Here is an 18,661-nt window from a genome sequence, read left to right on the forward strand (position 1 = left end):
GCAAGAGGAGGCTGAGGGGGGACCTGGTGGCTGCCTACAAGCTCATCAGGGGGGATCAACAGCAAATAGGCAGAGCTCTTTTCTCCCCAGCACCACCTGGGGTGACAAGGAGCAATGGTCATAAGCTGATGGAGAATAGGTTTAGGTTGGAGATCAGAAGGCAATATTTTACAGTTAGTGTGGCCAAAATCTGGAACCAACTTCCCAGGGAGGTGGTCCTCGCCCCTACCTTGGGCAAATTCAAGAGGAGGTTGGACAATCACCTATCTGGGGTCTTGTGAACCCAGCATTCATTCCTGCCTGTGGCAGGGGGTCAGATCTGTTCAGGTCCCTCCTGACCCTAGCTACTATGAAACTATGAAACTATCATTGGACCAAAAGAAATCTCATGAGGTTCAATAAGGAAAAGTACAAAGTCCTGCACTTCAGACAGAACAATTCCATGAAGAAGGGAATAGTTCTTCTTCAGCATGACAGGAAGTTGAGGGCCTCAGTAGGAGGACTCAGGTGCCTGTACACTAATGCCAGGAACATAGGAAACAAGCAGGAGGAGCTAGCCCTCCTACTTTCCAGTGGGCATCTAGTAGAGACTATAGAGATCTGGTGGGACTCCTCACATGATTGGAGCATAGCCATAGAGGAATATGCCCTGTATAGAAGTGACTGAGAAGGGAAGAAAGGTGGAGGGGTAGCTCTCTATGTGAAGGAGCAGTATACCTCCTTGGAGGCCAACATCAGCTCCAAAGAAGAATGGCTTGAAACCCTCTGGGTCAAGCTATGTGTGGCAGGGTGGGGCAGGGGCATGGTGAGAGAGACCTAACTGTAGGTGTATACTACAGACCACCAAATCAGGGGGAGGAACTTGATCTAGAGTTTGCCTGAGAACTGACAGAGGCTGCGTGTGCACGGTTGTCATGTGTGACTTCACCTATCCAGACATCTCCTGGGAGGAACACTCAGCCAAATCAGATTGGTCACATTCCTTTCTGACCTGCATCAAAGAGCTCTTCCTGGCTCAGGAGGTGCATGGGCCAACCAGAGGTAATGTTTTTCTAGACTTGGTCCCGGCCAAAGGAGATAACCTGGTGACTAACTTAAATATAGAGGGTAGCCTGGGTGACAGTGACCATGAAACCATCACATTCACTGTCCATTGCAAGGCAGACAAATTAGATAGCAGGCTTGAACTTTTGGACTTAAAAAATGCACATTTCAACAAGCTTAGGTCACTAGTAGGGGAAGTGCTGCAGGACCAGGGACTGAATGTGAAAGGAGTGCATGAGGAGTAGTCATTCCTTAAGGACACAATCCTTAAAGCACAAAGGAAGTCACTTTCCCAAGTGGAGGAAAGGTGCCAGAAGTACCGCTGTTGGTTAAACAGGGAAATCATGGTACTTTTAAGAAAGAAGAAAGAGGTGTACAAACAATGGAAGCTTGGGACAGGCCCCAAGATTAGAAAGATTTAGGCATTGACTGAACTTAAATTAGCAACAGGAATCAAGGACAACAAGAAGTCCTTCTTTAAGTGCTCTAGATGTGGCCTTGCCAGTGACAAATAGAGGGGAAGAAGCACTTCTTCTAGAGCATTGTGTCCAGTTTTGGGTCCCCCACTCCAGAAAGGATATGGATAAACTGAAGAGAGTACAGCAGAGGACATCAAAAATGTTTAGAGGGCTGTGGAACATGACTTATGAGAAGAAGCTGCAGGATCTGGGCTTATTTCTTCTGGAGAAGAGAAGACTGAGTGCAGGATTTAATAGCAACCCTCAGCTACCTGAAGGGTGATCACAAAGAGGATGAAGCTAAATTGTTCTCAGTGGTGGCAGATGACTAAAAAGCAATGGTCTCAAGTTGCAGCAAGGGAAGTTGATGTTAGATATTAGGAAAAATTTTCTCAGTAGGAGGGTAGTAAACCACTGGAACAGGCTACCCAGTGAGATTGTAGAATCTCTATCCTTATGGGTTTTTAAGACAAAGGTAGACAAAGGTAGACAAAGCCTTGGCTGGGATGATCTAGTTTGGACTGGTCCTGCTTTGAGCAAGGGGTTGAACTAGATGACCTCCTGAGGTCCCTTCCAGTCCTAATTTTCTATGATTCTATTACTTGAGGTGCAGAGCAGTGGAGAAGCAGACCAGGTAGACAGCCCTCTGGCCCTCGGGCAATGCAAGATTGAGCATCTTGGCAACACAAACAGTACTGTTTTTCTTCTCTACAGTCCCCATCCATCTCATTGTGCCTGCTCTACCAGTCAGAATGCCATACTGCTACTGAGAATGGTGGGACAATTATGGCTTCTCCCTCAGGCCAGCCAACAGAGTTAATAAATGCTGGTGCCCTTTGCTTCAGATGTTCTTGAGCTTTTCTGCAAGCTCTCCAGGCCCAGACCTTGTTCTTACAAGCCTATGAATTAACTCTGTGAGAAGTTTCAACAAGAAGCTGAATTAACTTGCCCTCTCTCTTAGCACTGGAAGAGCATAGAAATCTGGATCCAAACCCAAAGCACTGGCTCTGCAATGCAGGCCTGTCTCTGAGGCTGTTCTGTTTTGTTATTTGATTACTGTGGATTATTTTATTACCAGTTGTTCATATAAGCATGTCTGATTTCTATAGGACAGGAGGGAAATTTTTATTTTATTGGAGTTTTAAGTTGAAAGGGCAGGTTGTTGAACTGGAAAGGGAGAATAAGAAATTGTACATAGTAAGTCCAAGTGTTACATTTAGATTATATAAGGTCTGTTTTTTCCATAATAATCAAATGTCTCTTTTGAAGTAAACTAGTTGGCTTTATTCTGATAGTGTATTTAATCTGAGATTTAGCTATTGTCCTGTAAAATGGGACACTTTTCTTATTATCTTTTAATTATCCCACATGTCCAACCTTTGACATAAACTGTTATTCTTCCACTATTATATAGAATATATTATTAGTCAAAATCTGTGCCAAACTGGCTTCACCTGAATAACATTAACATAGACATCAGTCCTTAATATATCAGGTTTTTCTTCTAATGCTGCAATTATTTATTTGCTGCTTTGAATTAGTCAACTTACAATGCCGTCGTATTTAAAATGCTGTTGCATCAGCTGTGCCTCAGTGGTTAAGTGCTGGTTTGGTTACAATTATTACTTAATGTGCCTAAGGCTAGAGTGAGGTTATTGCTTAAATGATATATGAAATGAAGGAGAACATTTAGATTGTTTTGTTAAGAATCCTGGAGAGATCACTTTTATAGCACCATTGAAGGCTTATACAAATGACAACTGTATAAGCTCCAAAGGGAACTGTCCTCTCAGTCAAAGCTAGAAATCCCAGCCTGAGGGTCATTAGTGAAAGAGAAAAATCATAGAGAAGACTTTTCCCCCTAAATCTCATATTGCTGTAGCAGCTAAACACTATCACTCATCACTGCTTCAGAATCCAAGGGGAGGGAAGGGTTTAAAAGGCTCTTGGAAACTCTTGAATTAGTTGTTTCTGTGCTTTAAAGATTATATTTAACCTTCATTAAATTTTCAAGTAAGGGAATATTTCAGTTTATTTAGTGCAGTTCAGATTGCAGTATAGACCACCACTCAGTTCAGCTTTAATCTTGTGTTTAGTTTTACTGTGTTTAGGCACAATTAACTCTGTTCCATCTGAGCCTGTAAAACCAACAGGTTATAAACAAGAGCCACAAGTTTCTTACAATTGCTTTCAAGAAAAGTAAGGTCAGTGTGTGCAATGCATGTGTGTATGTATATATTAACATTTCAAAATGTCTAACATCTAATGGATAAAATTCTAGGTTAATAAATGACTGAGGTAAAAACTAGAGCTTTCCAGAGCTGTGGGAAAAATATACTGAGAAAACATCTAGCACAGTATGTGAAAAAAAATCCTACAGCTCTAATCCTACATCCAGCTCTGCATGGACAGAGACCCATTGAAATCAATGGAACTTCGTATAATGCTCAAATACAGAGAGCTTTGCATGATAAGAGCTTAACCCACGTCAGCCAACTAAAGCATTTTAAAAAATAGTTGGGCTGTAGGAGGGGAAGACAAAAGTTTATATGATAGATTGGAGCTAATGATGCTAGATAGTTTAGGAATATATAGCGAGCAAAGAGATAATGTTCTTGTTCCTAAGGTATCTAGGTGCTTAATTCCCACTGAAGAGAAGGCTATGCACATACATTCAAATAGTCTTGGAGAATTCTCCCAGGTTTCTTCTCCTGGTAGAAAAATTTGCCTAGATGTGTATACAGACATTTGAATGCTGAGGCCCTGAAGAATGGAGAGTGCTAACAGTGTAGCCAGGGGTAGGGGCTCCCTTAGTCTGCCTGTTGACAGATGGCAGCAATGTACAGGGCAGACCTGATTGGCTGACTCAGACTGCCCATGGTCAGCCTGTGTTTCCCTGAAGCCCAACGTATGAATTGTGAAGGAGGCACATTCTGCTCCCTGCTGGAGCAGCAGAACCCATAGAGTGCACACTGGGTGCATCTACATGTTCATTAATGCACCGTAGTTATGGCGCATTAAGTTTAGTACTTGTATAATTAAGTACTAAATCAATGTGCAGTAACTGGCACTACTGTGCAGTGTTATTAGGCTACTGCATAGTTAGCATCTAGTGTAGATATACCCACTGTCTCCCTGGAGAGGAGATGCTGAAGGACTCTGTTCTCTTCTGACAGAAACCACAGCATGTGTAGACATCCACTCTCCCAGGAAAACTCTCTCTGGAGTGATTTAATCCTGGTTGTTCCCAGGTTATTTTTTTCCTGGAGTGGCCATTTTTACTGTAGGAGAAAAAGCCAGAACATTTGTATATTCATGGTTTCCCCTGGGAGAGCAGCAACTCTCCCATTAGCTAAATAAAAGCAGAAATCTGGCCCTGTGTTTCTGAAAATTAACCAACACTCTTATCATGGAAGCAGTGTAATACTCCATGCAGAGATAAAGAGATGGCTCAAATGCATACACAGAGCCAGATTAGCTTCAGTAGGAGACAGAACAGCATGGTAAATTCAGTTGTTCTGGAAACAACATCTTATTTGCTATTTTGCATGTGTGCATAGTTGACTGTTTTCAAGGTCAATATTTTATATACTAATAGAGAAAGGTATTGGGGAATATTCTTTGGCCTGTGTTATGCAGGACAGCAGACTAGGTGATGATCATAATAGTCTCTTCTTGTCTTCTAATATATGAGACTAAGATAATGTGCAAGGATGAGGTAAGAACATGTGTATGGAAAAAAATAAATACAAATCAATATATAATGGAGCTGTCAAAATATGCATTTAGTAATCTGTCATCATTGTAATCTGTCATAGTTGTAATCTTCATCCTTTCTATTATTTCCCTCTCTCTTTCTTTCTCTCTCTCTCTCTCATGGTTTATCTGTGATTATGCAATGATCCTGCAACACACAAAACTTTACATACTAAATGTAAGCATGTGGGTAGTCCTAGTAATATCAATTAATCTATTCAAAGGCATAAAGATCAACTTGCATGTAAGTGTTGGCAGGATTAAAGAGCAACTGTTACAAAGGAGAAAAGCACTTTACCATTTTGGAGCACTCCTAACACATGAATGGGAGGTGTCTTACAGGCTTGCTGAGTACACTTAAATAAGAGTACAGCTGTAGTACTAGGTTTGTTTGCTGAGATTTCCAGTGCCAATGGCTGGTCCACCCACTCACATGAAATGAGTGTGCAGGCACACAATATGATTACTGCTGAATAATTTACCCCAGATTTCATTCCATAGTAAGGAGAAGGCACAAGGCCAGCTCTCCCGAGCAGACACATTACAGACCTGACCTCTAGGCAGAAGAGAGCTTATTTAAATTTAGCAAATGGCTACCCTGGGATGAAATGGACTAGGGAATGGACAAACATGTTCCATGTAGTATCCTTCCCAGGTAGGAAAGCTATTGTGGTTTTTTTCAAGAGGTCACTTTATCATTGACTACAGCAGTGGTTTTCAATTTGTGGTCCACAGACCCCTGAGGGTCCACAGACTATGCCTAACTCTAAGGGGTCTGTGAAAGATGACCATGGTCAATCAAAAGTATGTGACTACCCACACTTACAATTCAAAGGGGTCCGTACCTCCATTCAAAATTTTAGGGGTCTGCAAATGAAAAAAGGTTGGAAACCACTGGACGAGAGTAATTTAATACAGTAAAAGCTGTGTTAACCGGCATGAGTGGGGTAAGGGGGGTGCCGGGTATCTAAAAATTCCAGTTATGTGAGGCAGGGGTTTTCAATCGGAGCAGGAACTGGGGGCGGGAGGGTAGCTGCATGCGGAGCAGCAACAGGACAGGGTTGGGGGTGGCGATGCCGGCAGCTGACACATGCAAACTTTCCACCCCCACCAGGTCCAGCCAGCCGGCTGGAAATTCCATTTAATAGAGTATTCTGAATAGTTGAGTGCCAGTTAACACAGCTTTTACTGTATTTAGCAAAGCTATCTATCACGTCTCCACTCCACTTTTATTACATAGTAAACATGTCATGTTTCCACACCTAAAGACTTCCAACCAAAAGACCATTTTATTATCTCTTCTAATGAAGAGAGTGAATCCTGCCAGGATTGTTCCTCATTTTCACATTTGTTTCCCTGACCTTCTGAAGTGAGCACATACATATGTAATTCCTTTCTTGATCGAAAAGCTAGTAACTAGACCTGGAAAATTTTTTCAACTGAATATTTTATTGACCAAAAATTCAGGTCAGCCAAAATGATTTGGCAAATTTGTAGTTTCAACGTGAAAATGGGAGGAAAAAAATCAAGGAAGCCAACAAGTTTTTAATGGAACATTTCATATTTATTTTTGGACTAGAAATATACAAAATTCAATTTATTTTTTAAAATCTAAAAACATTGAAAAAATAAATAAAAGATTTAATTTAACCACAAAAAAAATGTTTCATTTAACCTAAAACAAAGTTTTAGGGAGGAAAGACACTCATTTCAGCCAGAAAACTGAAACCTGTTTGTTTTGTGTTGACCAAAATGAAAATTATTGTCAGTGTTTTGGTTTGGCAATTGAACTGAAACATAATTTATTCAAATAGCTCCATTTTTAACTTTCCTTCCCCACCATAAGATGAATGAAGTCTGTCTCCTACTTCTTTTAAGTCAATGGAGAGACGATTGTTGCATTAGAAATTAGGGGAAAAAATTCTACATATTGTATGGCCTACTAATATGTTGGCTCATTTTAAAATAATGCTGTTCAGGGCTGTTAAGACTGAAGGCAATTAATTCTAACACATGCATTTAAAAAATAGTGACTAGTGAAGATTTTTGAAAAGCAAGGACATCAAGAATGCACCACTTGGAATTATAAGAATTTATTGAGAGAGAAAATTTCAAGATAAAACATATGTTGGACCTGATCCTTATCTGACTTAAATTGGTATCAGAGCTAATGAAGGTGTGCTGATTTACACCAGATGGTAGTCCAGCTCTCACTTTCACACAACTGCTGGAGGAACTAATTCTGCCCATAAGGAAAGTTATTAGCTTTAAAATAAATTATATGTAATAACATTGTATTAGTCCTCAAGCAAAAAATATATGGGTCACAGTCTATATCTTCTGAATGATGGACCTAAGGTGGAGATTCTTAGGGTGTGAACAGACAAATAGTAGGAATGCTTTAAAATTATAGCACTTTACAGCCAATCCACTGTAACTGCTTTGTCTGTCTATTCTATCCTGTGGTAAGTGGAAACTAAACTGCAGTTTACTACCAGTTTCATCCAGGAGCAAATTATTGTGAGTTAGCTTCATTTACTATAAGATAGGAGTAGACAGATTAAACAGTTTTATCAGATCAGATGCACTCCAGAGTCATAAATTCCTGCCTGCCCCCTTTTAAAGCAGGTTGGTGTATCTTCTGTACATAATCTCAAACAGCAGGATATCAATATTGTATAATTTAAATAAAAATAAACTCTCGCTAGCATAAATTTAGGAATAAATCATAACAATTCAAGGATGGCATATAGCCCTGAACCTATGCCCACAATCCCTGCTGGTGTCAATACAATTGAATGGTCATATAAGGTCTGGTCTGTTTATTACCCATGAATGACTGTTGTGCATTGTCTTATTCAACAAATGTATGAAACATAATTGTAGAATGCATAAAAGCCTCAGAAAAAATCTCCAGTGGGAATGCACTATGATTCTATGCTGCCTAGACTCAAAACACTTGCTCTATAACCTTTATTTGACTTCAAAATGTGCATACCATGTCAGATGGCTTTTTAGTTTAATGCAATCTGTTTCCACTGAAGTCAAGCAATACTTGAAATATGATTACAATAATTGTGTTATGAATATGGTACTGTCATGATCAAGTGAAGGGCTCCAAAATGTAACTGATAAAATTGTAACTTTGACCTCCACTTTAACTTAAAAAACTAGACACAGTTCAGATCTTTCTAAGTATTAGCTTTGTTAGTATAGAAACTGGGTCCAATCTATGCAATCCTGTTCCCATTGATATTCGGACTATTCTCAATGGTAAGAAATAGCAAGGTGAGTCCCATTGTTTGATGTTGATTTGGAATATAAAAAGCTAACTAAATCTTATGCTACTGTCACTCCTTTGGCTCTGCTGGAGCTATGGCAGTGAGGATTTGGCTCACAGCTTTCAAGTAAATGTGGGGACAAATTCCCAACTGATGAAAATTGTCATAACTCCTTCGATTTTCTTTGGCCCAGTGAAATCAATGGAGCTACTGAAATGTATACCAGCTAGAGAGCTTCCCCCACCCACCCACCCTGAAATAAATGAGATCTGTTAATTTTATTCTGCTGCCTGTTCTTCTAAATTTTTCAACACTTGATTATCACACAATTATATTTATTTATGCACTGAACAGTCAGAATTTAAACAACTCCTCTAAAAATAGTAATAGATTTGTAAATTGTTAAAGCCTTGATTTTATTTATTTGTGGTGCCATTGATATATACTCCTGAATTTATTTTGTGTGGAAAAATGTCTTTTTAAATTGTGAGATCAATCGTCAAATTAGATGTGTGACTGCACACATCATTTCAGTGTTTATTTTCCTTTCTGGCACACTTGTGGCTCTTTGGGTTAGAAGAATGTAACTCAACTGGAATGAGCCTCAGTGATAAAATGGTCATCACATAAGATGTCTTTGTGTTGTTTTGAAATGTACTATTACAAGGCATTTTAATAAACTTTGTTTTTATTTTCCTTGATTAATAACACATTTGCTTGTGAATTTTCTGGGATGTTTGATTCAGGGTCTTTCCTTTCTTTTCCTTAGAACTCCTTGGTGGCAGCAGCCTACAGGAGGCCTTCTGGGACTATCCCATGGCGATCTGACCTGGTTCTGGCTTTGTCCAAGTAATTTTAGTCGCACTAACACTTTTGACCCCTGGTGTCATTGATAAGCTCCAGAGCACAAAGTGCAGGGTCAAAAAAGTTTTGAAAGATTTACAGAAAACTTAAGGCTTAAAGCCATGTGATTGGTATTTATTTATTTTATTTATAAATATAGAGAACATTGTCATTTTCTCCTATCCTTTCTGAATTCCCTTGATATCTTCAAATGACATATTACATGCAGAGCAGATTGCTGCTCTTTATTAAAAATTGTAGTGAGTAGGTCTACCTCTTCAAGCTTTTGTGTACGACAAGAATTATTCTACCTCTTCAAGCTTTTGCATACAGTGGCTATGTGCATATGTTTTTTACCAGATCCCAAGCCACAAGATTTAGCTGAAATTAAATTTGAAGGAGAGTTTTAAGGCACTAAACATTAAATGGCTAGTTATTGTTCCACTATTGATACGGTTCCACTATAAACTGTTGTGATTTTTTGATTGGCATATTCCTTTCATAGACCCATTTGGCTAATGCAGCACTTAATCATTTAATTTTCTTATTTTACAAAGCTGAAACTTGCTTTTATCTCCACACTGTTTTTCTACAGCAGAAAACTAAGTTACTTTGAACTCATCCTGTGATGTCATAATAGCTGGAAGCTGGGAACTGATATAAATTACATTGTGAAAATACTGACATTTAAAGCTATGTGTCAGCATGTACTAAAATACAGTAATCCATGTTTTGTTTAGGAATATTTTGTAACACACTATTATTAGTGGCAGACTCCTTGGTTCAAACTCCTTTGATAAGTGAAATTAGCACACTGTTTTTCCATTCTGTGTATGGTAAATTCTTTTTCCTTTTGGGGTCAAAAAATATAAATACTAAAGGAATCTCCAAGTGTTGCTATTTGCAAGGTTACACTGTTTGTTATTAAAACGATAGAATGTCTTCACTCTTTTCAAGCAATATCCTATGAAGGGTCCATGAAGTGACAGGAAACTGATATATATTTGCTGGCAAGTTGCCTACATTGAACATTTTGCTCACAGTGCCATCCTGATGGCACTGTGGGGAAGGACAGTTCAACTATGCAGAATGAAAACATGCTATCATATCTGTATTTCATAACATAGTGTGTCTAAGTAAATTATAAGATTGATTTAAGTTAATGAGATGATGGTGCCCTACAGAAAACCAATTCTGTGGACAGCTAAGAAAAACAGGACATTCAATGGAATTAGGTCCCTAATCTTAATCCCCTCCCAGGAGAAACAGCAGACTACAGGAAGCACTTTGCACAATGCTTTGCTCTGGGTCCCCTGGAGATGTCCTGCAGAGAAACCTGGTTTTAATGCTGCATTCCTTAGCCTAAATAAAGCACAGCTTTACATCATTACTTGTGTAAGACATTTTTAAAAAGTCTCATTGTACTATGGAACATAGGCATGCCAGACAGAAGTGCCAAGCATTCCCTTTTACTTTTCTCTAAAAACTTTATTGGAATTAAACAGTAGAATAACTTGAATGGGACTTGTGTATTTAAATTAAACAAACATCTTTGTTTAACTATGATCTCCTTATCAATTTATAATCTCATTATAGTTCCACTCTTGCAGATATAATGTCCAGTCCTATAACTCCTATTCATACAAGCAATCCTGACTCCACTGTGTGATGCTGTTCACTAATCATGCAAATTGGGATTAGTTTTATTCCTAAAGGTTACTGGATCTAATTTATGGCACCTTTGAGAAGCAAGGATGTACTTTGAAACAACCTGTTTTAATTATCTAGGTCAGATTAATTTTTTGGCCTGGTCTCAAGTTAGAAAATAACTAAATAAATTCACACATAATTTCAAGTAAGAACAATGGATTTGATTTCCTCTCTGTCACAGAAGGCAGTCGTGCCCAAGCAAGAATTCCTTACAGGCAGATACAAAATTCTAATATCACCAGAGGCCAACACAATGTGAAGAGTATTTTTACATCTCCAGGGCTCCACAGAAAACCTGGCAAGGGACAATCTCTGGGACATGTGCTGAGTCATCTTATCTGGCTCCACCCCTTCCTTGAATGGCCCTACCTCCTTTGTAGTTTGTGTAGGTGAACTCCAAGCTCTCTAGCAGAGCAAATAGTGTGGCCAATTGTAGCAGGGCACAGGTTGTGCCTGCCACTTTAAGAGTTTGACCAGGATGCAGAACAGCCAGCAGGTGGGAGCTGACCCAATCAGGCAGTCACATGATGGTCAGGAACCCGCCTGATTGGTGGAGATGCTGGGGAGCCTGGGTATAAGACCAGGCCCTGAGAGCACAGCTGACAGTTGCTGCAGGGATGCCACTGGAGTAGTATTGCATGGCCGGAGGAATCTGCTCCCAGAACATCTGGAAGTCAGGGGTAGGAACTATGGGGATGGAGGTGGTTCCTGGTCCTGGAGAATGACCAGGTGGTATAGATGGTATGGTGGGGCTGCTGTGGCAGGGCAGTCTCTATGAAATGTCACACCTATGCTTCCCTAGTGAAAGGAGAGTATGGGGCACCAGAAAGCCTCAGCCCCTGCTGCCTTATGGGTGACCCTGTGTAGGGGAAAGGCTAGGGGAGCACACCTTGACAGAAAAACACAGGGCCCAGGCCCACTAAGTGGGGCCTGAGGCAGGGTCCAGATTGATAGAAGGGGCCCACAGAGTGAGGCCTGGGGTTCAAAGCGGGTGTAAGACCCAACAACCCAGTGAGGGTCAGGGTAGAGGCCCTGGTGGAGGGGGCAGGGTTGAGGCCCCCTCAGTGAAGGGGCATGTGGCCCAGGTAGGTCTGAAGATGCCTGAGGCCAGGTTTGGGCCAGTGGCTGAGTGCAGCCCAGCAATGGGAGAGTAGTAGTGGATTTGGATGCCATCTGCAAGTCATGGGACATGGTATAAGGGGAGGTTTGAAGCCATGTATTTTGCCCTTGGCATCAGGGCAATTAAATGAGCAGCCTCCCACATTTTTCCCTCTACTTTGATACTTCAAGGTGTGGCAGGAAAGGCAGGGTGGACTGCCTTAGACAGTTAGGTGGGCTGATGTAGTGACCAACCCCAAGCCGGTCCCCTGTTAGTGGTATACATGATGCTTCCACTTGAGTTCAAATTTTTGCCACCAAACTCTCTTGTCCCTTCCATTATTGGAACCCAAATGGTGAATCTGACCCATTGATTGCACTTCACTAAGAAAAAGCAAGAGAAAACCAACTCTTTATTAATGCATGTATCACATATGTATTATTTATAAGGAAAGACCATATAATGTGAAGCCATTTAAAACCTTTGTTCTTGGTTAGTTATTTCCTTGTCTAACAGTTCAGTCTTGTAAAATGCTAGTGCCCTCTGTTAGGTTCTGAGAACTTCTGTCAGTGGGAGACAACTTATAGGAGGTGTCCAAGATTTTGTGGAGCCCTTTCAGTGCCCAGGGCATGGGGAAGGGAAGCAGGGGGAATGGGAATTATGCTGAACAGTGGAGGGGCAGAAGAAGCTGAGTCTTACCTGACAAACTCTCTTCACTCAGATGGTAGCTGCAGCAGCCCAGCCTCATACTGCTGCTGCTTTTGCTGAGAAACAAGCAGCAGAGTAGGCTCCATGGGGGCCTGTCCTCGTGTTCCATTCTCTCCCTCCACAGCCCACAGGGGTAGGGATATGCCTCCTGTGGCAAAACCATGTACTTGGCAAAATCAGAGTATATGGGGACCTGAGAGCCCTGGCCCCCCTCTCTGGAAGAGGGATGTCACCTAAAATTTGTACAAACTTCCACATGTCCCTCATCTTAGCATGCCCCCACCCACCCCCAGAAAAAAACTTAGCACCTTTGGCATCAATCAACTCCCTGCCCTCCAGATACACTTCTGGGGACAGGGTTGTGTTGGTCCAGCTCCTGTGGCTTGGCAGAGGCATTGCGGAATGGCATCCCCATGGCAAAGAAGTCTGGGAACAGGGAGCCATTCTGGAGCCTCCACTGAATCCATGCCCAGGACTGATGCTCCACGCATCCCACCCTAGTTCTGGTTCTGGTCTAGAATCCAAGACCAGAGACAATGAATGGATACAGGTAAATAGCTGGAAGACTACAAGGAAACAATGAGAAAAAAAGGTGTTGGTCAGAATAGACAGTGGTCACAGCACACCCATGTTCTTACATTGGCAGGTCTGAATTAATGTACAAGTGGTATTCTTAACTATGTTTTTTCTTTGCCTGTTATACAGTGTTGTATTTAGTAGTGGATCAGCTGAACCCTCCATGTATTTAGCTATCTCACAGAGGTGTTGAGAAAGCTAATGTTCTTAAATAACTTAAATCTGCAGATTAAAAGTGCTACAGAAGTGCATATTGATGTTTACTAATTAAAAGTTGTAGCCACAGGGAGAAGCAATTACATTTAATAAAGATCTCCATTGATTGGAAGTGAGCCCAGATTTAAAACCACAAGAAGTGGTTTATATTAAAAAGAAGCTGTAGCTGATAAATGAAGCTGTACCAGTTGGGTCTGATTTTCTCACTACTTTGTGCTTTAGTGCATTTGCACTTGTGCAAAGTGGGCCCAATTCTGTGGCTGTTCTCAGCCCACTGCAGCCTGCCAGGGCATGGGTTGGTGGCTGAATGTCACCTCTAACTACCCCTACCTCCCGCACAACTCTCCATCTTTCACCTGGAAGCTTGGGTCTGTCAAAGTACAGCAGCCTTCCAACCACACCAGCTTTTTCTCAGCTGGGTCTCATGGGCAGGTCAAAATGTTTCTGCCTTAAGAGTTTTATCAAAAAAGCACAGTGTTATTTAAAAAAGGGGAAAACAAATTTTTTCTATTTTTTTTTTATATCACAAAAAGACTACGGAATAATCTCTGAGTGTTTTAGCCATCTTCTCCCAAAAGGGAATAGGTTAGTTAGAGAAAGTACCAATTCACAATTGTTTTTCTTACACTTCTCTGAGGAAGATGAAAGATTTTTGGTGGGAAAGGGGGGGCAGTGGGAGGGAGAGAGGGCAAAACATGGGAGAAACTGGCATGGTAGATGGAGAAGTTGCAGAGGCTGGGATTGTTTGGAAGAAGAAGGTGCACTGAGTATTTTTGCTCGTACAAAGAAGAGATGGAGAAACATTGCTGAGAGTTCCTAGGAGGTGTGGATTAGAGCTTTAATACACTGAGGTCTGTGGTCCTTCCCCCTTAGCTTTGCTGATAAAGTTACACCCTTAAGGACAGGCATCCTTCATCTCCTGCAGTGTCACAAGCATGTGATCTGGAGAGAGTGAGAGATCAGAAAAAAAAGAAATGGGATAAAGCAAATGAATGAGGAAAGATGTAGGTATGAAAAAAGGGTTCACTAGTAATGGAGAAATTGGGAAGGGAGAAAAAGAGACAAAGCCACTCAGAAAAAAGGGAATGCATGTGTTTATTGTTAATTGTTGAAATTCAAGGAGAGAGACTTATAGAGGGGGGCACCTGCCTGCTATGGTGACAGGTGCATTCAGAACACAGTGGATAGCAGAGAAGAGAGACAGAGGAGGCCGTAGACTGGTCAAAAGAATGAAGAAGGTCAGAATGAGAGAAACTGAGGAGTAAGAAGAAAAAACAGATAATCAGAAAGTGTTACTAAAGGACAAAAAAAGCTTCCAAGTAAATGAAAACTGAAAAAGGTTTTGTGCTCGGGGAGCAGATACAGTCCTCTGCCTCCATCATCTCTTCTACCCCTGTCTCTGCCACCTCCAATCAATTTCCTTATGATTCTGCTGTGAGATTAAATTTGTTCTGGATTTAAAACCTGTGACAATTAATTTTAAACAGGAGTTCAAGGGAATTGTTTGTAACAGCATCTAAAGAAATCAACCCAAGTTTGCATTTTTTCTGCATTTGTTGGGACTGTACTAGAAAAGAAAATCAGTTTTCTGTTTTCAGTGCGAAAAGTGCTGGATATGGTGCCTGTACATTCTCCTGATGCACTTCAGTTCCTAGCAACTTCTCCGCTAGCGTTTCATGCCACAGCAGGAGTGTAAGGTTCAGCTTTTACTTGTGGAGCCACAGTGGTGTCCCTTTGTCAAATCCTTCTTGGTGGTGTTATGGCTGGGAGAGGGGTGGTCACTGAAGGCTTTGTGGAGAGTTCCACAGGCTTAATTGACTTCAGCTCTGAGGTGCAGCGTATTCTCGGCTTCCAGTGGTGGCAAGACCAGACGTTAACTATAATTCAACAATTATTAATACTGATCCATTTGAGTGAATAAACGTATCCCACCTTCTAGAGCTCCCTTTTTATATTTCAGGAGCTGTTCAAAAGCGACAAATAATTTAAGGCTAAAATATAGTTGGGATATAGGAAGGGGCAGAGTCTGCGGAGGGTGCTACAGAGTTGCAGTGCTGGTTCTGGAAAGTGTAAGTAATGAGTCCTCTCAGCATCTGTTATATCAAACAGGATATATTACATTCGTACATTATTAATATGTGTTGGGGACATATGTGAAAAAAAATCAGTCAAGGCAAATAGAGAACATTGTTTTGAAAAGGCTAAATCATTTACAGCAGGGAAAACTGGGGTGGTTCTTTACTTTTTGGTTTATAAAAATAAAGCTTTGGGGATTGAAACCCTTTTCTCTGACATTTTAAAAGACCATTCAGGGCATGATTGTTTAATTTTTTTCTAGATATCTTTATGTTGTATAGTTACCACTGAGTTTTAAATACATGGAGATCACTGCTGGAGCTACAGTATATTACTAATACTAACCTTAGCTCAGTATTCTGTACATGTTTATATCTCGGTAAAGGAAAAATACCTGTTCTTTTATTGTTAAGATTGGAGTCTCTACTAATAAAAGCTTAACTGTTTAACCTCCTACAAACCTATAACATGTTCAGTGATAAATAGGTTTAATTACTTTTCAACTGTTTTTGGCTTTATAAAACTAAAGCTTTCTGACATATGAATCAACTTGATGTATTGTAAATCCTGGATGCACATCTTTAAGAGACCATATTGAATTGTTCAAAGACTTCTGTCTGACAGGAAATCTTTCTCTCCTTTGTCACTAATTAGGTGATGATAATTGGGTCTCTCTAGGAAACACCAGAGCAGGAGAGGGCAGCTGGATCCAGTGTGCAAGGAAACCCAAAACCAGCCACAAGTTTAAAATTTTATAAAGCTACGGAAATACACTTTCCCAGCTCGCTAAGCATGAGAGAGAGACCCTCTCTTTTGGTTTAATTTGAGAACCTCCTTGGTAAGGATTTTTTAAGTGATAGAGATGATAAACTTTTGTGTTTGTATAGAGAAACACTCGGTGTACCTCTCCATCTCAGAATAATACACACAGATATATTGGAAGCTTGCTCTCTCTCTACCTAGCAAAGTGCTTCTCAACCTTCTTAGGCACGGGGTGCCCCTCAGTAGACTTGAAGCACCCCTCAGAAAATGCCAGCTCTTAGTTTTCATGCACTTTTTGCCTATGCAAAAATAATAGAGCAATTTTTTTTGTTGCAAAGAACTTGGAAAGATCAGATCAGAATGTTTTTAACACTGTGGATTTTTATTTAAACTCTCTAGTTTTATCTTGTGGACTATGTTTGCACATGTAACAGTGCTAACATTGTAAAGCACCCCACAGCACCCTTGAAAGGTTCTCAAGGCACCCCCAAGTACTGCAGCACCCTGATTGAGAATCACTGACTTAACATCATAGGCTATTATTTAAAAATATATATATATCAAAACTGCATAAGTGACTTAAAGAGAATGAATACTGTTGACTTTCAATGAACATGAGTTATTTAGATGCTCTTAACAATCCCACCCTAAAAACAAAACCCATAGTTTGAAATAACCTATTAACCATAGTATTTCAAATCTGGTTTATTCTGTTTTACAAGTTAAAAACCAAAACAAAATAAAACACCAATGATACCTTTCTCCAGCAATTCCTGTTTCCTCCTAATAAGATCTTTTATTAGAATATTTAAAGTGAAATATTTGTTGCTGGGAGGTCTCTGTTTCTGATGATTTAATGATTCCATGTGGTCATGGTTTACCAAGCTATAAGCAAATGTTGCACTTGTTACATGGCTGGTTGTGCTGTGACTTATCATGTAGTGAAGAAGTTGTGGCCCTTCAAAGCAGATTTAGTGACTAAATGCACCACCATGCTTCCACCAGCAGGTAGACTGAGAGAGCACATGTACCCTGTGTCAGTATGTGCTTACCCTAACTTAACCAGTGCCAGGTAAGCACATACTGGTTTTTCAAATTGTGGGTGCATGGTGAAATTTGTTTGGGAGGGATCTTGGTGTGATTCACCACGCAGACTGGGTCCCTCACTACCTGTCTGAATTTCCACTGCATTTGTGCTGCCTACCACCAGTGAATGTGACTGTGACCCAGATCTTTCACCACCAATAGCTACTATGGATCTGGACATGGATGTCACTTTGCAAACATTGCTAGCCCAGTATCACAAACTCCTGAGGAGATTGAGCAGCAAAGGCAACACTGGCAGGCCCTGATGAATGCTATGACTATAGTTATTGATGACCACAGGAGTACCTTCCTAATCTGACAGTCTATTTCTGGCCTCATTGAACTCAATAGAAAAATTCCCATTGGTTTCAGTGTAGACAGGATCTTACTACAGAAGTCCATGCTGGTTTTGGGATATGGGGTTGTCAAATGTTGTAGTTAGCAAGAAGGCAAGCAGGTGTGTTTTACACAGTGGAAGACTCTGCAGAGAGAATCTCAGCGGTTCTTTGCCCGACAGAAAGTTCCATTTTGGAATGTTGGGAATAAACCTCCTTTCTTCTGGGCACCTCTAGATGTGTTCAGTCACGTTCTAATCAGAACGCTTCAGCGTCACCTCACCGCTACGTGCATTAAGCCCCCATGCATTTTAAAATGGCTGTGGGGGTACTTTATCTAAATCTCATCAAATGAGATTTAGATAAAGTATCCCACAGCATTTTGAAATATGCAGGGGCTTAATACACATGATGGTGACCCATTTTCATTAGAGCGGCTGTCTGGGAATTACTCTTATTAAAACATCTCCCCACCCCCAACCAAGTGTATAGGCAGCCTCTGTTTTCAGCTTTGTGTATGAGAGGGAGAGAGAGAGAATATGTGCATGCCAGTAGGAACAATCTGTTGGTTTGGGTTTTTTTTACTTTTTGTTCTCATGTGAGAATTCCTGTTTACTATTAAACAGGGATCTGTTGATATCGTGACTGCACACACATGCCTTTTTGATACTACTCTCTCTCCTCCACCACTTCCCATTCTCTGGTCCAGGA

The sequence above is a fragment of the Alligator sinensis genome, unplaced genomic scaffold (genome assembly GCF_000455745.1).
Source record: "Alligator sinensis unplaced genomic scaffold, ASM45574v1 scaffold572_1, whole genome shotgun sequence".
NCBI lineage: Eukaryota > Metazoa > Chordata > Crocodylia > Alligatoridae > Alligator > Alligator sinensis.